The 25656-nt window shown below is 39.2% G+C and overlaps 1 protein-coding gene across 1 annotated transcript in view; it reads right to left on the bottom strand.

The window, feature by feature from the left end:
* tex264a (testis expressed 264, ER-phagy receptor a) overlaps nucleotides 1-25656 on the bottom strand; it is an 82592-nt gene that overhangs the window by 11248 nt on the left and 45688 nt on the right. The window lies entirely within an intron of this gene.

Raw genomic sequence — 25656 nt, 5'->3', positions numbered from 1 at the left:
CCCCCCCCAAGTGGGCCCATTAAAGTTGCATCACCATCCACATTGACATGTCTACATTTGCACTCTCCAGTGGTGTGTGTAGAAAGTGGAGAGTTTATAAATATTATACCATATTTTCTCTAAAGAGGACATTAGCCTTGCATAATTTTGCTTTATGCTTTCATATAGTTCTCAAGAGACTGCAGAGGAGTTAGCCCTTTGATAAGCCATCACAGAGGGGCTGGAGGAGTCGGGGGGAGCTGCACATGCCAGTCCCAGCTATGATCGGTCGCAAAGTGGCAGATGAATGTTTTATTGTGGGACAATGCTGGAACGCATGACCAAAATGGCTTGAAAATTGATTCAACATAGGCGCTACAAGAACTTCAAACTCTTACTGATGAACAATTTGCTTCACACTACTTCTACAGAGCCCCCAAATTTGGGCATTGAACCCATACGACAGTGCAGCATACATTGACGAGTTCCTTTGCAACGCTCCAACACACACACAACTGCAGCATGTAGTCAGTGTTTCACCCATTAAAAACACAATCCATATCAAAACAACCACCTCTACAGCCACATTCACAGTCCTACAGTTATAGCCTGTTTCACTTGACCTGGTCAGTGAAAAAGCTGGTAAACCAGCTCTTCTTAACACCCTGGTACACATTTTCACCTGAAGAGTCAAAGCTGAGGTGGCATCAACTAATAATATCGTCACAATCAGTCGGGGTCTACTACATAATAGATGGTACTGTATCACAATACACATCAGCCTTTCTCAATGGGTCACAGGGAAAAAACATGACCTTTATGTCCTCTGTATACTTCAGAATGCTTGTTTGTATTTTTTTTTCCTTTGGCTACAATGTCAATTCAAAAGAAAACCTCATCAAAAAAGAAAAACATTGAAGAAAATAGTGTGACTGTTATCAACTGATATCCTATCATTAACCTTTTTTCTATCACTAACTAAGATTTAAACACACATAATAAACACTGGTCGATATGAAAAGAGAGAGCTTCTTATTTGTGCTTCCTTGAGCTGTTTCTAAGCAATTCTGGCAGCATGGCGGGGCTCATTCTCCTGTTGGGGAGTGCCATTACCATGGAGGATGTGCTTGGTCTGTAACAATGTTTAGGTGGGTGGTACTTCACAGGGCCGAGGTCTCTATTGAAATCTCACTGGCCACCCATGATCTCATAGGTCAAGTTCATTCACTGAAACTCTGATGTCTGTGAAGTTTCATGAATGCAACTATTGCTATTGAGTCCCAGTACTAGTAAAATCTCATATAGGTGAACATTTTCCCCCTCATACAAACAGGAGCATCTCTTCTCCTGGGTTATTTTAAACCCTGGTCGCCCTAGTAACCAAAATACCTAATATACCCGTGTTCGTCTCCGCAGTTTGACACCTAATTTGTTACATTAACTGTCAAATAGGAAACCAAAAGTAGATCACTGTATTATTCTTTCAGTCTGGCATAGTTTTCACAAGCCTCTACACTACAACAGCATAATAGAATTCCGTAAAATTCAGTTAAAGCTTTTGGGTTTTAGTGGGCCACACCAAGATGAAAAATTCTGGACACACCACTGTGTGAAAGTAGAATGAATTCCAGCACTCAAGGCTTCCCTGATTAACACTGCATTGTGAAGAGATGATCAATGTTATTCACTTCAGCTGTAAGTAGGTTTAATGTTGTGACCAATCAGTGTATACACAGCTGGTATCAATGAACTCCTCTTGTGGCTACAGTGGTGAATGCCAAATTATTATAACTTAAGCTGCTTTAAACTGCGTTGTCGCCTGGTTGCAGTTTAATGTGTAACAATGCACAGTGTAGTACACTTTCAGCACCCAAAAGCATGTGTTGTACAATTAACCTCAATGTGTGCTTAAGTACAGTGACTTTCAACCACTGAACAGAAATAACTCTGAAGTGACCATTTGGAAAATTCAGTTTTCAACAGATATTGTACTTTTGCCAAAGCTTTTTGCTCATTGAAAAGACTGAAGGCTTACTTTCTATAACACTGCTACTCTATGAATGTCTTTTTATGCTATATAGTACATCTGTGTCCTCCTTTCCCTTGTTCAGGATCTCTTGTTATTTTCTTGCATATATTCTTTCCCATGCAAACATGGTAACAGACAGACCTCACACTCTTTATATTACCTAGTATAACTCCCCCTAATTTGCATTTTTATGCCCACACTGCTCTGCTTCTCACTGCATGAATTTTCTCAGAATTTCATAAATGTCTCATGTCTTAATTTAGGTGTACACGCTTGCAACGTTGTCATGACAGTGTGACAAAAAAGGGCTTTTACAAGCAGGAAAGAGAGATGGTCTAACAGCCGTCACATGGCTCATTTTCCTATGGGTCAGGGTGATCCTGGCTGATTGATTGGTTTTAATCTAATCCTTGCAGAGTAAGACTGTAGGAGTTGGTATGAATCACCTGGCTGCTCCACACAGAGGCTCCAGCCCTGCCTGGGGCTGCCTATGCAAATGAGTGCCCATCTCCTTGAACCTGCTCCGATAATGAGCAGGGAATTCGAGACTAAGACAGCTCACTATACTGTAGGCACACACACACACACAGAGAGACACGTCTCGAAGGGATACTATCACAGATAAGACAAAGAAAGCCGCATGTGAGAAAGATGTGTACTAATATACGTGTGCATTACTGACAGTAACATTTACCTTGTTGAAACTGCAACTTGCTCAGAATTGTTGTATTCTCTCTGCAAAAGAGGAGCTAACCCTTATGACAGTCGGGTCTGCAGCTTTTCATTTCTGTGTACATCAGGAGATTTTACTGATTAACACACCATCAGCAGGAGAGGAAATCACCTCCTATTGTCTTTGGTAGAAGTGAAAACCTGAATATTTTCAGCACTCCAAAAAGCACGAGACCTTGTTCTACTCTCTCTGCTGATTTTTTGCCTTCAAGACAGGAAATGACAAAGGACATTTTTCTGCAAACTCCAAATATTTTACCATAGCCGAAGGTAATTAATGTTACAGTAACATTATTTCAGTATGTGAAGCTGAGCAGGGCATCAGTGACGCATTTTATTATGCATTGTGCTGGTACATAGTGTCAGTAATCTAGTTCACAGATCTCCTCTGCTTTTGAAAAAGACTTTTAGAAACCACAGATTTAATTTGACTCAATTCACTTTAACAATTTCGACTGGGGGTCTTGTGATTCTTGTGCCATGTAACTGAGGTGTATCATTTATCATTACATTGATATAGAATGGTTTAGTATACCTTTGAAAGAACATGTTTTATGTTTATTGTCTTACTCATTTGATCACTGTGCATCGATGTATCAATATGAATAATTAGTGTCATGTTGTTCACTCTGATGTGTATATGATCTGTAATGGAGTCACAGTCCTGTCAGCTGACAAATTGTGTCTTCTGACTCTTAATGTATTTCACGATATAAAGTGGGGCTTTAAAATCTTCTCTTCTCACCTTCCAAACAACCTCTCCTCCAAACTGAGATGTTATTTAATTTGTGACCCTGCCTGCAGGTATTTTTAATCTGTGTTTATAATATTAAATTCAATCCCACTTTCATTTGATAACCGCAGTGTTGCCCTTTGATGTATTTCAAAGACCTCTGTGACACGACCTGTGAATATTTCTTATCGCTCTCTCTGTTGTTGACATGAGGAACTACTCCAAACTAGACGCTAATATACGTACTTGACTCCAGTTCTATTTGTATTTGCAAATCGCGCCACTATTGCACAAACCACATGCATATTAACTAAACTGTCAAACAACTTCTTGAAGTGATATAATAAGTTTGCCTTTTTTCTGTATTAGTTGACATTTATTTAAAATTACACAGATTGAAAAATCTCATATATCCTGAAGTGGGGACTTTTAATTAGTTTCTTTCTTTTAAACATGCATTTTATCTGTGATTTCTCTGCATTTATTATTCTGCAAAGCCCTTAATTTGAGACCGTAATAAAGCATAGAAAATGTTTCTTAAAGGCACCAATAGATTCATTTATTGTATTTAATTTTTGAAAAGATGTATTTTAATCAATATAGGTGGTTCCGTTTCCTTCACACCAAAAACACCTGTTCACAACTTGAATGTAATTGTAATGGGTGGGGCTTGGTCAAATGTAATTTCAAAAGAAATTCTGGATACATTTAATGCCCATGTTTGTACCTAAATCACTACCAAGATTGCTCCAAGCTTCTATAGAAAGGGATGTAAACTATGCTCTTTTCGTAATACATGCTATACACAGTATAAAATCTATTCATTTAATTTTTCTTACCCACTTTGGTGATCATTGCTGTTTCAGCTAACAAGAAACTAAAGAAAAAACACAACTAAACATCTATTATATGCAGATCTGGAAGTACATTCCACTGACCAGAAGTGCATATTTACTCTTACCGGGGAGATGAATATAGAAATGGACAGATTAACTGTCTCATCATAATCAAAACTCACTCCTGGCTTCAATGATTTAATTACGACAAGCAAGATGTTCCATTTCCTTCCAGAGCGCTTTTCTTGTCTGTGCCTCCATGCCTGCTGTCTGATTGGGTGCCATCTATTTCCCTATAGCTTATCATGGAGTCGACATGCATCCACTTAACCTGCGTCTGTCTTGGAGCTGCGGGGATTGAAACGTGCTCTCCTGCAGGGTAAAGAGGCAGATGAGACTGAACCATCTAAAAACAGGTCAGTCGTTTCTTGCCTGCCGGCTCAGAGCAGACTCGACCGTTTTGAACATCACAGTCAAACTTATTCTCTCAAGACTGGTACATTATCCTGGGCAAAGAACCAGCAGGAGGAAAAACCAGCCAGTGTCAGCGGCACTAAAACAATGATTCTACACAACATCACCTTTTCCTAACTTTCGCAATGGCTCGACAAAATGGGTCACTTTGTGTCCTGGCCCTTATCTCTATGTTATGCAACCTTACCTCTTAATAATTAATGATAGTGCAGCACTGAAATGTTTTGACTATTACACATGCTACATTTAAATTAGTGGAGAATAAGTGATCGATGGAGAATGAATCATCCTGTCAATACACAAAATGAACTTGATTCCCTTGTACAAATTATACTGCCATTGGGTTCAGAAAGGTCTTGGAGATCAATCCCCCAGAAGATCAACCCCAGGAATGTGATGCAGAAAAAGTTGAATATACTGGAGGTGCGAAATGTATTTTTTTTCTTAATTATGTGCAATGAAGAACTACAGTCATACAGGTTTTTACTGAAGAACATTTTTTGAAATGTAATTACAGTATTAATGCATTTCAATTGTTATATTTATGGCACGAGTTTTCAATTTCCTAAAAAATACCTTTTTTTACGGTAATAGGTTTAATATGTTATTTTACAGTAGACTGGAAAATTCATAGCTTTTGTAATTTTATTTATATTTTTGTGCATTTAAAAAATAGGCTACATAAATAATCTGTGTATATCACCCCCCTCCAGTAGTGGGTTAAATACTATGTATGTCTGCCACACAGTAGACAGTAAACACAGCCTGCAGTTCAGCCCAAAAGTCCATTGGTCTGTTGGTCACAACTGAGTTATTTGTGTGTAAGGGGCATAGAAGTTTTTCTTTTTAACATAAAATGCTTAGAGCAAGTGGTTTAATTTTTGGAGATTTAAAAAAAACAAAACAAAAAAAACAAACAAGACATGTAGAATAAAAATGATTTTTAGTGAAATATCAGGATGTGAAACTTAGATTTGATTTAATTTTCTTGATCAAAGGGCATCTCACAGCTAAATATTTCAAGGACTGTTGGAAAGTTAAAAGAATCTGACAATTCTTTGCATTTTCACATTTTCTGGATCTGATAAATGGTGTAATTCTGGCAAACATAACATGCTTTTCACACCCGCTGGCAGGTTTTGGGGTTCACAGAGGGATTAAATGGGTTATGTTTGAAATAATATAAATAATACAGGAATTTAATCTCATAAAGAGTCATTGAGAAACAGTGACAGAGCCAAAAGTGAGTCTATCATTTAACAGAACTAAGCACACAGAAGCAGCATCGGATCTGCTGATGTGTCCTTGACCACTGGATCTCTTACACCCCTGAGATTTGACTCTGTGCCTGACCTTTTACCTGCATTGGAAGATACAAGCAGTAATTCCCCACTAAATCAATAAAAGTGTCACATTTTTTATTACTGCTCGTCACGCAGCCACCCAGGAGTAGAATGATTACAATTGTAACAATCAAAATGAGTTTCGAAAGTGAAATCTAAACTGCTTTTCATATATCCAACCAAGCGCAACCAGAAAACTTTTACTCAAAAGAAAATACGATGAAGGATTACAAGTTGCACAAACCGTTTGGGGTAAATTGTTACGTGCAGACATTGCTCAATTTCCTTTGTATCAACTAAACCAAAGGGATTTCTTTTTAAGCATGGAATTGGTGCCGCTAAAGACACTTTGTTTAATTGGCAAGTTGATTAGATAGCGTCGTAACAAAGCCTAAGAGTAAATCAGGAGTGATTGCAACTGCTGTCTGGGTAAAAGAACACACTGTGAGTGTGTCTTTGAGTGTAATCAGTGAGTGTGAGGCGGGTTGGGGGACGCAGAAACAGACGGATATAGGGAGGATCTCTTGGGGCTTCAAAGTGTCTTTGACCTCTCTGGCAGCTGCTCTGTGAACACACAGTATCCCTCCTCCAATAGAAACACCAATAAGAGGAAAGTAAACATAGATAACAACACCCCTGGAGCTTGATTTACTGCATCACTTAACTATCTCTGAGCTATAAATATGGCCGTGGAGTAAATGGGCTATAAGTACGACAGAGGAGCTCAGCAGTGATGTTGAGCATCTCAGCCTGTTACATATGAACTGCATTCTATCATCAGGTCTGACGAATAATACCAACACAAACAATCTTCCATGTCCAGATGTGTCTTGAATGCTACGACATCAAGAAGCCATTGTCAAAGGTCCGAGCATTAGATTGGTTCTTCTTTTCATGTCTCATCCTTCAGCTCTGTGTTTGTGTTCAGCTCAGGGGCTAATCTGGCTGCTGGCCAGAAAAACAACAAAACAAACAAAAGACGTTGGAGAATCTCACTCTCAAGAGGGAGTAGTCTCACGAAGTCGAGGAGCAAACACTGCAAATATCAGGAGGCTGGATGTGAGATGGACCCAGATGGAGGGGTCAATTTTACCTCACTCTGTTGTGTGAGTTTTCAGAGGTGTTGTTTGTCAGGTTGCATGGATGAAATCTAAAGTTTGTATGAGGGGTGGACGTGCACCTGACAATGCATCCTGCATCATTCTTCTAGAGTTGGATGTTACTCAGTTTGGTTTTGTTTTTCCTATTTCTACAGATGTGGACTCTGTGTTGGTTTGTAGCATGTTCCAGATTTACCAACGTTCTCACTCCCACTGCCCCTTTTCTCCCCCATCTCCATCCTTTTACCCTTGTCCTGGACACAGATGCACACAAGATGCAAGTAAGAACACTTGATTGCTTTTTCAGCACACACACAGAACAGACAGAGAGCGAAACACAGTGGAGACATTTGAATTTGTCAGAAAGTCTATTGGATAAGAATGGACTCCACCTGAATTGTTCCCTCAAAACTGAAGATTTAGGGTTTTTTTTATACACAATGAATGTTTTATACAACTGTTCAAAAAACAATCACAGAAGGAAAAGAAATCAAAGTCTCCAGTGGCAGCCAATTCAAATTTGGCATTTAAAATTAGCAACTGCCTTTCCTACAACTGCAAAATAATCTGTTAAGACAAATGCTAATGCTCATTTGTTTTGACGAGAAACATACCATCATGCTGTTACTTTCACTCCATAGATTCACTACTCTTTCCTCCAACTGATATATCTCAGCTGGATGCTGAATGTCCTGTGGAGCTCACTAGAGATGTTACGAATTCTAGGAAAACTCCAAAAACACCGTCTTAAACAGAAGTAGACTGGGAGAAATGTACGTGACAAAAAGGAAAAATACAAACGTCATGTCAACGGATGGGATTTGGTGGACATCAGCAGAGGGTTTTATATTAAAGAATAAAAGGATATGGTCCTAGATTTTAATTCACAGACAATGAAGCTGGACAGGATTGTGGGTAACAGCCTTGGTTCAAATCCAGAAGGTCATAGTTTTGATTTTCACAGTGTCACGAACAAGGCACTGAGTCACCACTGCCTTTTTCACTGCAGACAGCTCTGCATGGACAAAACAAAAAAAAACTGTGCTATGACAAGAATTGGAAACCCAGAGAAGAGAGATTCTGTAAACACGCTCCATTAGCACAAATGGAGAGGTCCACTTTCTGCCTCTATGTCTGCCGCATGAAGCTGTCAGAAAGAGCTTCCTACACCAGGGTACAGCCACAGAGCCAATATATGATGAACTGATGAGACTGTAAGCAGAAGAACCACAATTCCAGTACAATATCCAGCCATACAATATTTAACACTGCCACCACATTAGACAACAATCTAATTTGGATCTATTCTGGTTCTATTTGATTGTGAGCAACTTTTAAATTGGATAATTGACTCATTTAATTGTGTTTCACTTTATTTATCTGTTTAAGTCATTTAGATGTAATTTAATCAGATCTAATAGGATGTGATGTGCTTCATCTCTGGTTGTTGACCATTCATGCCAATAAAGCATATTAAATTTAACGGAACGGAATTGAGAGTGGCAATTCTTGTGAATATATTTACTCACTCTTCCTCTGCTTCTGACTGAAGCCCTTTCCTAGAAAGAAAGGGAAAGCTCCAAGGCAACTTTCTACTTCCACTACACATAAACAGAGTCTTGGTCTCAGATGCTACGTAGCCAAAAGGCAACCGATGACTTACTGTAGCTTCCATGAGTCAGTGGCCACCAGGGACACCAATAAATGGCTGTCCCATACATGACTGAACACAATCTGTGGCAGGTAGCCCATGATGATGGCAGATTACAGCGCAGTAGAAAAAATATATCGTCACAATGCCTGTCTGTTGGTCCACCGTTTTGGTCCAGACTTAGAAATCTTTAATACTGTTAGATGGGTTGTCATGAAATTTGTTACAGATATTCACAGTCCCTGGAGGATTGAGCACACTGACCTTGGTGATCCTCTGACTTTTCTTCTTACACAACCTTGAAGCTGACGTTTGTGCTTCACAGTTCAAAAGCTTGAAGTCTACTGGATGTTTTAAACTTCTTAATTCACATTTTTCAAGTTATTCAGATTGTATTGTCCAAATATTCCACTATTAATAATATGGACTGAAGCTAACAAATTGCAATGTACAGATTCCACCTGCTAAGCATCAGCATATTATCACTGTTATTATATCACAGCATCATGGATGCAGTTTGCATGTTGCTGTTATCATTTTGTTAGTATTCATTGCTAAATATTAGAATTAACATTGCCTAAATCTTGTGGGGCTGTCTAGATATAGGGGTGCTTCATAACTTAACAGCCTTTACTTTCCACCAAGTTTAAAACTGCCACAAAACAGAATAGAAATGGATTTTCACCATATGGGACATTTATTGCAGGGCATTTTGAGCTCATGTAGAAGATGATGAGGCAGCTTGAGGGGAACTATGCACACCCAGAAATTAAATTACAACACTTCACAATAGAATAAACTGAGCATCACAGATTATCTAATCTGCCGAGCCAAAGCTGGACATGTGCTTTAAATGCACCTGACTATCATTTTTAAAAAAAATCGTGATCCTAAAATGGAAAAAGCTGTAGTCAGGAGTAAGAATCAGTGACAGCACACCTCTGCCTCAGGGGAAAGATGTGAGATATGGCTGTGGAGCTGTGGTGAATAATGAAAGGAAGACAGGATGTTCATTCAGCCTTGTATTCACAGCGGCAGCCTACAACAAGCATGGACACTGCTGCAAGCGGGAGAAGACCAATAGAGTGCAAGGCACTTTATCACAACAAGTTATGCACAGAACACACACTTATTCACTCAGAGACAAACATACAGATGCACTCTCGCTCTCTCTAACACACAAATACACTCATACGCACATATATATCTATTTATAGGCGGATGATTTCTCACCCTGGTCCCCAGGAAAAAAAGAAAGGAAAATTAATACAACAGCTAGGCCAGCCATGGTGACAATTGGTGACAGTCTCCTGAGTTCTTTCTTTCCCCTGGTCTATTTACTCCCACTGCACTATTACAGCCACATAATCCACCGTCCTCACACCCACCATAACCTCCTTTCCCCTTCCTATCTGTGGAAAGAGACAAAAACTCTACTTCACACCTCTGCAGAGGTGTCCAATTCAGACTGTCCCTTATGGTCACACAGTTCCCCAAAACGGAGTACTTTCATCCTGCCTGGAATAAGGCTATTTTCTGCATCTCTCTCAGCGAGCCCAGCTCTACTCCATCACCTTCTAGTTTCCATGCCCAGGTGGAAGAGTGCAAAGATGGCTTGGTGGAGGCAGCAGAGATCTCAGGACTGAAAATGGCATTGCTGTAAATATTTCTGGAGCTGGAAGAGCAGAAGGCAGGGCGATGGGTTTGTTGCAACCTCTCTGTGCACTCGTGCAATCAATAAGCACAAACACTTGATGAGCTACAAGTATAGTGACTCTGTCAGCAGCTGCTGTGGTCTCCAGAGGTCCTCCACAATTGATCTGGTGAGCTGGCAAGAGGTGAGAGGCAATAAGAGCAGCTTGCTCCCAACTGTGGATTATAAACTCCCCCTCACCTTTCCATTCCCTCCTTCTAACCTGGCTGCTTTTGGGTGTGTGAGATGATAAAGATTAAAAACAGGCCATTCAATAGTGACACTATAAAATATACTGCTGATGCTGTATTCCACTATATCATACTGTATGTAGATCACAAATCCCTACTGACTAGTAATACTGTCAGCATTCATTCTGACTCAGACATGAGGGTTTACATGCACATATGAAGCCAGTTTATTGGGAATAATCAGGTTAGAGCAGGTAATCAAAAACTCATACATATGATTGCTGGTATGTAACCAGATTTGCTCCCAGCCCCTGGACACATTTAGTTATAGTGGTGTGGCTCTAATTATGGCTATGACAGCTGGAGAGGCTGTTGAGCCATCACTTAAGTGCAAACGGAAATATCTGAACAACTGCTGGATGAAGTATAAAACAGGGCATTTGTGAAATATCTTGACAAGCATCACATTGATTGAAATTTAGTGCAGACATATACAATGTTAATGTAACTAGGACTATTGATGTTGGTGCTCTGACCTTTCACCAACTGCCACTAGCAGGTTAGATTTTCACATATTCCATGAAGTACTGGATTGTTTTGGTGCTTTCATGGTTAATCAGTTCTATGGGGCGGGACTCGTCATCCAAGTAATGAATGAATGTAGTCTGACTCGCTGGTATAAGCTTGCCGCTGGCTGTGCAGTTCATGTGGGCTCTCCTTCCCTTCCACTATATATGTGTTACCATTATCAAAATCCCCATCACAGCAGGAAACAACAACAACCTCTAAGTGGCAACCTACATGCTGAAGGTTTGGACTGTGCAATAAAGCAGCCCTGCTAGTTCTTTTTTTAAGTAAGTTATCCATTTTAGTGAAAAACAATTCCCTTGACGCTATTTTAAGTGAACACAGCTGATGCATCCTGTCCTTATCCATGCTCAAAATGGCTGTAATTGGTTTTAAACAACAACAAAAAAAGAACAAGAAGGCATTTTTATTCTTTAGCAGATTGATAATGCGGTGCAGCCAGACCATTCTGCAGAGAGTTGTATATCAGCCCTAGAGAATGGTCTGGCTATGCAAAACCAAATAGTGAGCAAAAACATAAAGTAAACAAGTAAAAACCGAACCTAAGACTGGAATTAATTGTCACACACTGGATGCGAACTGAAACCTCCTGGGTGAAAGTCCTGTTGCTGATTTACATCTTCTTAGCATGTTTCAGAGTCTTTACTTTTCATGGAGTAAATCAACTTCATTTAAAGATGAATGAAAACGCATTTTAGTTGTATGAGAATGTAATTTTGGGGGGACGGGGTTGGAACATAACCAGGCTAATGTTAGCATTGAGCTCAAAGGACAGCTGTGCCTACATTCAGCCTACATCACACATAGCCTCTGGTATGGCTATAGATTTTTATTTTTGTTAAAATAAGACAAGTATACTAAAGCGCATGGATGTTGCATCCTGATACTTTCTTCTCTTCTTTTTTGTTCAGAGCAACTGACTTATGTCACGTGTCTGTATTTATCACATACAATCCTTTATTTAAATAAATAAAATAAATAAATAATTTATTTCAGTTGCCATCAGAAACTGAAATAAACAATTTAATCACTGGGGTTTCATCATTGGGGTTCAGTTGTTTTGGGTGCAAACACCGTCTTTCATTTCACCACACTGAAATCAGGGTAATGCTTTCCTTGTCTGACATCTTTGTCCTGAAGTGCACTTGTGAAAAACACAGTCTGAATTCTGGCTAAGCATTTACATCATCATAAAAATGAGGCAGCGTTAAATGGTTTTCTCCTAAACCTTTACCAAGCTGCACATAAACACGCTGAGTGAGTCGACGAGTTTGCAGAGCCCTAAACACAGTCTTCAAGGAGGATACTTAATATGCTTTTAAGGCTGCAAGTAAACACACACTAAAAAAGCAAACAGTAGCTTTACAGTGGCTGGGAGATTTCCCTCTGAAAAACACATTCAAGAGAAAGCACGAGGCCATTAAGAAAACCATTGGAGAGCTTTGCAGTCAATTAGTCGTGGACATTAAAGCTTCAAGATTCAGTGAACCATTGCATGGAAAGCAGGATATGGAAATACATAAATATGAATAGTGATTAATTTTAAACAGGCAGACAGATTCCCTCCTCTAATTGAGATCTTAATCTGAGAGTCTAATGTTAGAGAAATTCACATCTCTATTCTAATGAGATACAATTAGGAGGAGGGGGTGTGGACAGTGGCTGTGACAATGAGGGAGAGAAGGGAGAATCTATTCTTTGGTCCTGCAGGCCCCTCATGTACAGAACACCTTAATTATATGACACATAATAAGTCTTTACTTCTGCAGTTTCGTTGCACTACCAAACTGGGAGGCATTTAGTGGGGCCGAGAAATTATTAGTGAATAATTTCTGACCTGTCAAACGAAGGGGGTTTAATTCTATGGAAATGGCATTTTTGCTAAGTTTCAGCTGTATAATGAAGCTCCAAAAAAATACAAAACCCAGGGCAGATCATTAGAACTGTGTCCATGTCCCTGTGGCATCTTTATAGAGACATGCACGGCCAATCAATTTATGTACACACATTTTGTCCAGACATAATTAAGCGCTATGAAAGGCAGCGGGGGGAAAAAAAAAAAGTATTGTCCAGTGATAGAAAAAGGTATGATTAATGTAGCAGCGATGTGATTAATGTGGCAGTAATGAGTTCTGTCTCGTGTTTTGTGAGATTTGGTCAAAGAATGAAATGACAGACAGGGTACATTATAACTAGGAGCTGTGAAGTTTAAGTGCAGCACAGAACAGAAAAGTAAGGGGTGATGAAAATCATTCCTTCCAGACATCAAAATTCATAATCAACAGAGACCAACAGAGTTCTGTTGACCAAGATTTACTTGATCTGGTGTCCTTCATGAAGTCTGGACCAGTCTGGCCTCGTAGCCCCAGAAATGATCCATGAGGCATTCTACCACCTCTCTATGAATAAACCATGCGCACCCATCCTTGGCATTCACACAGGAAGAGGGAGCACATGCCAAATTAAATGTAACTGACAGGAAGACAACAAAAAGGACTTACAAACCTTTTGAACTCCCTCTTCATTTGCTTTAGAGTAAAAATAAATCCACACTTACTGTATATTCTGTACAATATTCTTCTGTCAATATTTAATTGACGAGATGCTTATTTTAGCACCAATTTCATAAGAAAAATCTCTTCAATATTTATTTCCTGACATATTTCTCTACATACTATATTTAGTATCTTTGAGTACAATTTAAAGTCAAGTTTTGTGGGTTTGAACGAGACACCACGCTTTTCTAAAAGTCACGCCACACAGACTGGTAACTGGTCAAACTAATTGTCACAAGTCTCATCTCTTCATGTGAGACAGCAAAGTCAATTCCTGCCCTCCACTCCCTTACTGGGCACGTGGATTTCTGAAAAGCCCCAGAGCAGAACAGTAAGACCTCGAAATCCTCCTTGTGTGTAGTAGCTCAACATGGCATCTCCTTAACTAGAGAGCCTATAGAGCATTTCACAGCTCTGTCAGCCTTGAAACTTCACAATAAGTGTCAAAACAGAAGAACCACACAGTTGCTGGACAGAAAATGTAAATCAGCATCAGTCATATCATATATCCCACTTTGGTAGCTGGAATTAAGTCTGTATTAACTGTATTGTCTCCTGCTTTTTTCAAACATCCCAGTTTAATTACACAATTTCTTTCTTATCTGAGTAAAGTAATAATATTCTACTTGAATATTATCTCAGATCAGTTAGTTTTTGACAAATATGGCATTACTAGTTAGTGTGTCACCTCTTATGTTGTGCATCTATCCAGGTTTGTTCAAACAGTACTGAGAGGGTGCAGGCAGGCTTGTGAACATTGCTTTGAATTAAATGCTGATGTCAGAATGCTAAAGTTTACCCTTTTAACTATCCTAATGTAATATGCATGCTAACACATGCTACTTAACACCAAAAACCAAATAAAACAGTGGCTTGTAATAATCTGAGGTATTTTACCATAAGGCAAAGTGTTCGTAATTTTTTTTTTTTTTTAATTATAAGGTATCATGAATGTCTGCACCAAATCCTCATGCAATCCATCCAGTGGCCGTTGTGGCTAAAAACTAGCCCTTTACAACAGCCCAAAGGGTGATCAAAGTGCTTCACAGTAAAAAACAAGAAAATAACTTAAAAACAATACAGTTACTTAAAACAGGACCAACAATCACACTCGCACTCACATCTACGGGCAAATTTAGAATAATCAATTAACCTCAGCATATTTTTGGACTGTGGGAGGAAACTGGAGTACCTGGAGGCAACCCACACATGCACAGAGAGAACATGCAAACTCCATGCAGAAAGATCCCAGGAAGGCTGGACCCGAACCAGGGATCTTCTAGCTGTAAGGCAAAAGTGCTAACCACCACGCCACTGTGCAGCCCATAAAGTATACAATAAAACAATAAAATAAACAGCAATAAAACAGCACTAAAATACAACATCTAAAAGAAACCAAAGTAATAAAATGTCACCATGCCGCTAGGTATGAAAAGTCATTTTATACAGGAAGGTTTTGAGTTGTGATTTAAAAAGACCCAGCAGCTGCTGACTGGAAGATCTCAGAGCTCTTTTTTGTGCCGTAAAGTTAAAAATACTGGAAACTACATACTGTTTTTCCCAAGATGATGCGAAGCACAAAGAAAATTACGAGTTGGCTGAAGTTTGAATGCAAAGCTCCCAATTTTTGCAGATAATTTCCAGCTTTCACCTTTATCAACTTCAACCAATGTGATGCCTATCACAGTATAGTTCTGAAAGCAATAGTACTACCTATAATTAAGCAATATCACAGTGTCCAACTGGAGTTGCATCATTTTGATTCTTTTATTTGGCCCCAAAAAACTGCACATACAGTCAACAGAAGAGTGTTCAGGAAGGCAAACGGGCTCCACGGACACAATCAGTACAAGTAGAACACAGAGAACAAAGCAGGAAACTGGAACTAATCTTGTGACTAATGGCATGTTATAAGTGGCACCAAGGATAACAATTTGTTTACGCATCACGCCTCCATCTCTTAAGATCAGAAAAGAAGCACAGGGAAGGATGAGCCAGTGTCAGCTACAAGACAGAAGCTGCTGGATTTGGGTTAAAGTCGCCACGGCCCTGCTGCTGTCTACCAGGCAAGAGCCATGTTTAAGCCACAGGCCACCCTCTATTAAAGCTCTGTCAGCGTGGCACAACGGCAGCCTAATGGTTACAATTAACGAGCCCTTCTGCTGACAGAGCATCTTATCTGAATGCCCCCTCTGTGCCTGATCCTGCCCTAATGACTGTGTTTTATGGGTGCAGTGAAAGAGAAACCTGAGTTAAAAGATGGAGCGGCAAAGTGAAGAATACAGGAAGAACAGATTTAGAGAGAAGAAACAACAGTCAAAATGAGACACAAGCTGAATATAAATCCAACAGTGAACGGAGGTTTGAGAAAATAACAGAGAATGTGACTCTTGGGTTTGGACGGGCGACAGTATACAGTGCAATGATTTGGTGTAGATATTGCTGGGTTGAAGAAAAGAACGATTACATTACAGAAAACTTTGCCAAACAATTCAGTTTTATAGGTTTGCTGCAAAGATAACGCAAACAACAGCTTAAACCAACTTTTCACTATGGAGGCACATTGTACAGCAAGAGTTTTAACAACATATTTGATCTATTAGTTTCTTGTGTCTATTACAGCAAAACAATATACAGACAGAGAGGGCAGAAAGAGATCATATTATTCCACAGATCTGAAAAATTACACTAGATGTTGTTTGAGAAAATGAACCCTGAGAAAAGGAAATCTCACAAAGACCTGAAAAAGTGCAAAAAACAACAGCTTTATGTTGCTTGTTTCAGTTCTTTTAGCCACCTGTTCTGTCCTAATGTTATTTCTAAATAATACACTCTGTGGAAGGGCACAGCTGCTCCTTTAGTCTATTTTGGAGCCAGGTTTATTTCTTTTGACTACCTTTCAAATAAACCACAATTCTTCTATAATCAGTTTTCCAATATTAGCTAATTTTTAGCTGATTTAATGCTGCCATCTAAATGATGAGGAAACCCGCTTACCTTCTGATGCTACAGCTTTAATGATTTCGCTTTTCAGAATAAAGTTTGCATGAATATTGGCAGTGAGAAGCAGACAGACCATCTGGAGGTGTGGGAGTTTTCCTGGTGGGCCTGTCGACCTGTGGGCTGGTGATGAGTCTAACAGCACCAAATATGAAATCAGGAAGTAAAACTCTCATGTAGTTTGATCCTCATAACACCGCACAGATGTGAGTCTGGCAGAGGTTTGATTCACCGTCTCATGAGTTCACCTTTTCTCCACTGCCAGCTTCGCTTTGGTGCATTCTGCGTCTAAAAACACCTACCTGACGATGACAGACTTTTTGTGTAGTCAGGTGTGTAACATTTACTAGATGGACCGATATAACAAAAGATAAGCGAAAATCAAAGGTGCCAACTGACTTCCTTCTTGAACTCTGCGGTAAAATAAAAACTATACTTTAAGATTTTACAGCAGTTCTCTTCTGGTTTCTTTGCATAACTATCTAAGTGTTTGTGGTGATTTAAGCAGTTCATAAAGTTTTTCCGACTCTTGTCCCACAGCTCTCATGTTTACAGTGGATTTTGTAAGGCAAGGCAGGTTTATTTGTAGACCGAAATTCTGCAACAAGGCAATTCAAAGTGCTTTACAGAAAACATAAAAAGCACCAAGACAAAGTGTAAAAGGGGCATAAAGCAATACAAAACTTTATCAGATCTCTGTCTCTTTCAGCCATATGGACTCCTTAGTGGAATCTCCAACAACACAGAGCTACACAAACTCTCATCTGCCAAATAAAAGTTTGGCAGGTAATAGTTGAGGGGATGATATTGTAGATCTGATGCTCAAACATCTATAACAAAGTCAGTTCTTTGGGCGAGAAGCTGAAACAAACCTGATTAAATTGGCCATGACATGAAGTCTCCCCCTAAAAAATAACATCATTCTACCCTTAGAGACAACAGGAGGCAAAACAATCTCACATCAAGGCCTGTTTAGTAGCTGTTCCAGAGCTTTTTATCGAATCACATGATCTTCACCAGCAGATGGAGCGAATTTATTTTTTTCTTCTGAGCATTTTAAGGGCTTCAAGCTCATGACAGCTTACAAATTGACATTGAAAGTTCAGTTTTGACTTTGCAAAGAGTTATGAAAAAGAAAAAAACATCAAAACACCTCACAGCATGATGAAGAATCAGGATCATGATGAACAATCAATTGAAAATTATGTCATATGATCGATTTGTGGACACTTATTAAATGGATTAAACCAGGTGAAACTGTCTTGTCAGTTTCTAAAGGATAAAATGCACTCCTAACTTTAGTCAGTATCAGTGCCAAGCAAAAAAACTGAATCTGTACTGTGCCTTGAATAAACCTTCACATTTCATTGGATTTATAGTTCATTTATTTAAGAAATGATCAACAAGAGAAAAAATGAAGGATGTTTTGAATCAGATTATCTATATGTGGAACAAAGAGGCGTTATCAAACACAGATTCTAAGGCTCAAATGTGATGCAGCTACTTAATGTTTACACTAGACATCTGGTTAGACCCCTGAATTATTGTCATTCAAAGGCTTTCAACCTGACATAGCCTTGATTCCAAAATGCTTTTCTGCACTACCGATGTGCGATACTTCCTTTGTTTTACACCAGCATGAGTGAATGCATGTAAATATTATGCTGTACAAACAAAACCGATCAAAAATGTCAGACAAGAAAGAATATGTTCAAAATTAAGCTGCCTGTCCATAGCAAATTAACGTCATATTTCATCACAAATTAGAATAAAGTAAGACATAATGATTACCAGAACCTCCTTCCCTTTGGTCCTCACTGTACTCCGCTCATACTTTCTAAAGTCTTTTCTTGAAAATGCGTATCATCTTGTTCCAGAGGGCATTTCAGGCTGACCCATCTGCCCTCCTAAAGCTCATTCAATTTGGCCACACCTCACTGAGTCTAAATTACTATTTAAATAGCAAAGAAAATCCTCATCAAAAGAGTCCTGTGTGAGAGCAAAACCCCTCCATTAACATGTCTATTTCACTGCTTTCTATCACTGTTTCTGTCCTTCAGTCCAAAGTGTCCTTTCAACTACTGTCACTCCACCTCTGATAGGTACCTATTATGTGCCGACCCTGGAAGTAAAACTTTAACTTCTAGTACTGTCTGTCTGTCTGTAAATTCCCTGAGCCATATACTTTTAAATGCCTACTGGTTTTTAAGCCACTAAACCCACACATCAAATATATGGCTTAGTACTTTGCTACTTAGTGTTTCCTGAATAGTATTTTTTGATGCAGTTTAAAAAGGTGAAGTTTTTCTGCAGTGTTTTTCTCATATTTTACTATACTGATGATACTGAATAACTTAGAAATGTAATGATAGTCAGCATTCCCTGAGCGCCAACCCCAGACACGGCGACACTGCTAGGACGGATGTTTGTCCGTTAAATGGTGTGCTGTTTAATTTAATGTGGCTGGCATTTTCATTTTGGGACATTTACCTTCATGTTCACATTCACAAGTTGTCAACAATGTACTAATTGGATTGTATTGCCCTTCTGGGAGCAGACAGTTCCATGTCAGCAGTAGAGTTACTTACAGTGAAGACCAAATATTCAGCCACCCTGAGGCTGCCATGTAAGTCTGCTCAGGTCAAAGCACGGACTGTCAGGACACATCAATTAAACATACATTATTTAGTCTTCCTGATCATGGATTCTGCTCCAAACAAGAGTAAATCAATACATTTTCGGTACCTGTCATAATGTATTAAGCTGTCATACATGAAGGTGTAAGCATAGGGTGTAAAGCCTTTCAAATTAAATATATTGCAGCATTAGTTCACCTTGCTGCAGCCCATCACAACACTTTGTGATGGCGCCTCAGACAAAGCTGCAGCTGCAAAGTAGATCCTGGAGCTTGTCAGGTGCACATTTTAGGATTCTGTACTGGAGCTGACAGCAACATAGACGATGGAAAATGTCAACACTGACTGCCTCTTAAAATGAAACGCATAACACTCACTTCAGTTTGACAGTCTTCCTTAAAAGACACTTTGGCACGGGAATGTGAAGAAAACTGAAGTGCTCAGCAGCTCAGCCTAACAATCACTGACACAATATGGTTTGAATGACAGCAGCTAGGAAGTACATATTCACCAAATGAAAAAAAACTAGGACATGTGCAAGACAAAACAACGTGCTACTAAAGTCTTTTTGACTGCTGGTGTCAAAAGTTCTGGTGTGTATTGGCCCTATTCTCCCTACTTTTAATGAGAAGATCATGACAGCAGCACTACAGTATGCAGTTTTTGGTGTCAGTGCAAGTAAAAACAAAAAAACAAAACAAAAAACAAAAATAAAAGCGGGCGGTAAAGGAGAGAAACTTTACAAAAGAGAATAATTGTTTCAGGAAGCAGTTAAGACATGCTTTAGAAACTTTCAGTTCATGGTAGATTATAAGGTTACCAAGATCCATCCTCTAAAGACCTTAAGTTTTAGGGTTTTTCACACTGGTCGTCTTGCTGGGTCCAGACAGGTATGTACTCCATCCTGTCAACTGCCTGCTAACTTCCAGGGACGTGGTTTAGTCAGTTGTGTTTTGCCCCAGCACTGGGCAGCTGACTGAACAGAGCTTGTTGCCAGGGCAACCATTTCTGCCAAAGATCCCCCCCGCTCCTCTGTTTTCCATGGAGACCGGATACTTTGATAATCTGAGGGATTGCAGAAGACGTGGGGGAAGTGCAGAGCAGCTGCCAAATGTCTTCTGAAGCATGGGAGTTCTCTCTAAAGAGCAAAATGAGAGAAGAAGTAGAAACGCCACCAGTGATAGTGGATGTTCTTGAGATGTCTGCATCTCTTTTGCACATTCATGTCTAAGATTTGTGGGGGTTTTGCACCATTTATTGAATATCACGTGTTTAAAGATTCGTCAAGAGCCCTCAAGGTGCAAGCATGAGTATTTATTTAATTCAAGAAGCTTCTTATTGCCTATAATCAATATGTGGATAATTATATTGACCTCACTAATTAAAATTCTTTTTTTATACTTAATTAAGAATAATGTGGACAGGAGGGATGACTTATTCCAATCTACTGAGTTGCACATAAGCTTAGCTATGCTTGGTTCACCAGATAAATTACCTTGTTTCTTAAGTAAACTATTTTCTCAAGAGTGTTTAAACATATGTGTTCTGTCTAAGAGTCAAAGAGATGTTTACGTCCTTTGGTCAAACTTTAACAATTGCATTGAGTATATTCTATCAGCATCTATGAGTTAGTTTGCTCAGACACAGATAACTTGTTTTATGAGCATTACATACAATTCTACACAGTCTAATTGTTCTTTGTCACTTTTTTGAAAGTTGATGTTTTTAAAAAAAATTTGTACAAAAAAATAGAGCAATCTTAGATGCAGGATATCTCTTAAGACAACTTACATAAACACTATTCTTCGAGCTAGTCGCCCCACATTCTCATTCTCTCGAACAAGGCTTCCCCCTGAGTCAGCTTCATCATCTTAATTCGATTTGTGACAGTGATGAAAATTATGTTAAATATGCTTGTGAAATGATGAAACATTTTCGAGATGATTCACAAGCCTGCATGGTGGACTGCTGCCAAAAACTAAATAAAAGAAGATCAAAAATACAGGAAACCCCATGCAAAATGGATTTCCGGTAAATTCCCCTGCTTAGCAACAGACTCAAAGTAAAAATCGTGTTTTCACTCTTCTTTTAACATTAAACAAATCAAATATATTGACTACATTATATAGTATCAGTGTGCACATATACTGTCAAATGACAGGATCATTATACACATTTTACATATGCATAGAATTCTGGAGAGACATATGCTATGAGAAATAAAGGTGAAGCTAAATCACCAGGTGGCACAATGTGAATATGTGAAACTTCAGTGAAAGAAAAAAATGCTAATTTGAATCTCTACATCATTTCACTGCATCAACAGAAAAGTAAACAAAAGCATACAGTCCAGTAGCCCATGGGCAGACAAACACAGAAAATGAGCATATGTGCAAATGAATCAGGGAAGGAAGAAAATGTAAATTTGTTCCCTGCTCTCCACATGAAACAGAGAAACAATTTATCTTCATTTTCAGCCAAATATAAAAAAAGTTCCCCAGACATGAAAATATGGAGAACAATAAGCTGCCAACGAGTCTCAGGGGACAGTGAATCCATATGAAAGTATTCCTCATAGCTGCGCTGGTGACAGCAGGGAGATGAATGAAGGCGCAGCAGATTGTTCTGGTTTTAACAGCGGCAGACTGATGCCATTATGTCACGTTATTAATGTACAGCAAACAGGGAGCATCCTGGATTGCCGATCATCAGCTGATTAAAACTGTCGCCTGCAGCGATAAGGGATATAATGCACATTTACATACCCGCACACACAAACATCCCCAGTTTGCAGTGTGATGAACATGTCTGCAACAAATTTGACTTCCCACTCAATGCGTAAAGGCTCCAAGAAAACTCTATTTATAGTGCATTCTCTCCAATTATCAGGCATGTGCAAAAGCAAAGCAGCACGCCTCCACACACGTACACACACTATAAACTGAATGTCTTTCTACGGGTGATATAATCAGTTCACCAGTTTGTGGCTCACCAAGCACTGATATGGGCGGAAAACAGACAGATGTATTACACAATAAAATATAAAGAATTAAATGTATGTCTATTGACTATCAGTCATCAACTCTCTCGCTCACACACAGACACACACACGGGCTTCATTACACATCAATAGACAAAACAGATGAAATGAATAGGTATTCATGTCTAAAGCACTTGAGCAAATTAGAAAAAAATTGCACGCTTTAAAAAAGAGGTTTACATATTTTAGGACTGTCTTAATGCATACCATAATGCCTGTATGTACGTCAAAAGAGTTATTTGCCCCTGTAATCTATTGTCCACTCCATATTCAGTCTAGTGTCACACAAAAATGTGCAAGTGCTACACTAGCACACAGCACAAAAAAGGCTGTGAAATTATAAGATGCTTGTGTTTGGTTTTAGTCGTCACACTTGGAACCTAGAAAATAACGAGCATTGTGTTCAGCATTTGAGTGTATTTTAATCCAAATGTTTTCAGAATTCCAACCCAGTGGTTGTGCAGCAGAACGTTGCTCACAAAAAATGCTGATGTAAAAAATACATTTTGAAGTTCATCGGAAATTCTTGTATGATTTCATCGCTCGGGTCTGAACAAATCAAGTGGGTATCTGTCTTAGTAATACAAAATTACAAGAAAGCAGAGAAAAGCATGTAATTAGCACAATGCCATTGCAGGGAGAGAAAGGTACGATTAAATTTTAGTCTGGTGTAAATAAAATCCATGGAGCATGACAACAGTCTTCAGATAAAGTCTGCACATGAAGGCTGATATGAGGTCTCTGGGCGACGATACCTGTCCAGGTCGGTTACTTTGAACTTTAGCTCCAGCACAATGCAGCAGCAGCTTCCCTCTGGTCACCATCCGGTATTTGCTTGCTTTCTTAATTTAACATATTTCAATGTGAGATCATGCCTTCATTTTTTATATTATTATTTAAAATTACTTATTTTTATTTATGCTTGTAGGTTAATTTGTGTGTTTCATAGGTCTTAATGTTAAAATTCTGATCTGTGTACCTTGATAATGTGAATAAATCCAAAATAAGGTGGTCAGATTCTAATGAAACCTTTTTCTCCTAGTCTTTATTACAACTAAATAATTAAAAATGAATAACAGTCTGAAAAAACATTTGCTCGTGATAATTTCAGCTGTATGACCAAGCCCGAGTTTTAACACTGATTTCAGAAAAATGTAATCCTGTTCTTTAATCACAGCTGTCTTGCCCATCAACTGACCTGTGCCACATATTCTGGGGCTCATCTGTATGTTATCCACCTCATTTCAGATCTACCTTTTCTGTCATCCTCTTTGATCTGCAGCACAGCTGACTGGTGTCCTGCTGCAACACTGTCTGCTCCATCAGGCTTGAACTCAGTAGGTGAGCTACATGCCAAGAGCCAAACGTCTACGAAGCCATGAATATACAGACTGAGAGGAGGATGTTCAGTGGTCTAGTGGTCTGCATTGTAATTCGTGCTCTTCCCTCCCCTGCACATGAGGCGCTCTTCAATGCACTCGGGTGCATCCCATCACCTTCTGCCACGCTACTCACTAAACCGCTCAGTGCCATGAAGATGTTTATGGTATTTCACACCCTGCCCTGCGCTGCCCCATTCCTCTGAGCGACAGCTTCCTGAATGGCATTAATAAATTGAGTCGCCCTGTTAGCTGTCTTCACTTCACTTCACAGAAGAACAAGCACTCAGTCAGCAATTACGACGGACCTCAGGTCGGGAGGGTAAGTTAGTCTGAAGCATTTTATCAACTGTAAAATACCCACTGCTGCACAAGCTTGTATACACTACATTAATTTCTTATTATACGGCAGCAGTAATAGTTCACATAGTCGTGTTTTTAAGATACCGTTTTGAATTTAGTTATAGTAGTATGATAGGACTTAGGTTATACTACAAAACTCCGCATCTGGCATGAAGCTCATGGAAGTTCACTCACTCATACTTTATCACAACAGCATCCATTCGATCATCCATGTTCCTAAAAGGCTACTGCTGGTAGACATTTCAAACTACTCCCATTTGTATTCATCACCACCTCACATATAATACACGTAGCCTGTGTGCGGCAACCTCATCTTACTTTATAGGTGGCAGGCTAAATGTGAAAGTTTTATCCTTTGTCTCTCTGGGGGCTTACAGGCCTGTTTGACTCAGCCTCACACTTTGACATCATTTCTGTGTAACATTAACCTTTCCTCCTGTTCCTAATGTTTCCAGCCCCTGTGGACAAACAAGAAAATTAGAGTGGGCATGGGAGTGGAAGACACGCCAACACCGAACGTACACAGCGACTGTAGTGCTGAGGAAAGATCTATGAAGAAAGTGAAGGCTGGTGGGGGTGGAGAGAGATGTGCCTCAGACTGCTGATCCATAACCTGTGGCATGTTGAATGTTAAAATACCACATCTGCCCTTGAGATGAAAAGCCCTTTCCTCTCCTACTCTCTTCCCACAGCTAAATGATTTAGCAACGATGCCAGGCAGGAAGCCCTGCAAAAAGGAACATACAAGTGTTGATCTTCTTTTTGGCACACATCTTAACATATTAATTGGATGTTATCCTTGGGCTAATTCCTGTTCTATTGCTCTCTTAGTATATTTTGAGCCATCGCTTGAGCCGCATTAGCTGATAAACTGAAGGCATCATTACTCTGTGAACATTCAACAACCGGGGAAGAGCAAAAATTAAACAAACATGTTAAATGAAACTTCATTCATTTTGCGGCATCTCCTGAACATAAGCTGATGGTAATTTTGAGTGATAAAGTATTGGACACCAATATTATTAGGGCTGTCGTCAACTGAAGAGAATTTTGGTCGACTGAAATTCTGCATAATCTTCAACCAATCAATTTAACATGGGGGAATAAAATCTGTATGTTATCTCTTCACTAGCTAAATCATAAATTACCAAAAATATATAGGATTTGCAGCATATTAAGTTATTATAACCTAGTCTATGAATTTCCTTTGTGACATCATTTTCCTGTTTTGATGAGAGAGGAGGTTTCACTTCCAGCTTGGTCTGGATATAGTTCCCGTTACAAAACGATTATTATATCAAATATACTGAAATATGCCAATTCTGATATGTTTA

Source organism: Amphiprion ocellaris, chromosome 5 (assembly GCF_022539595.1).
Source record: "Amphiprion ocellaris isolate individual 3 ecotype Okinawa chromosome 5, ASM2253959v1, whole genome shotgun sequence".
NCBI lineage: Eukaryota > Metazoa > Chordata > Actinopteri > Pomacentridae > Amphiprion > Amphiprion ocellaris.
Note: the sequence above shows the minus strand (reverse complement) of the source record. Positions and strands in the feature narration are given on the sequence as shown.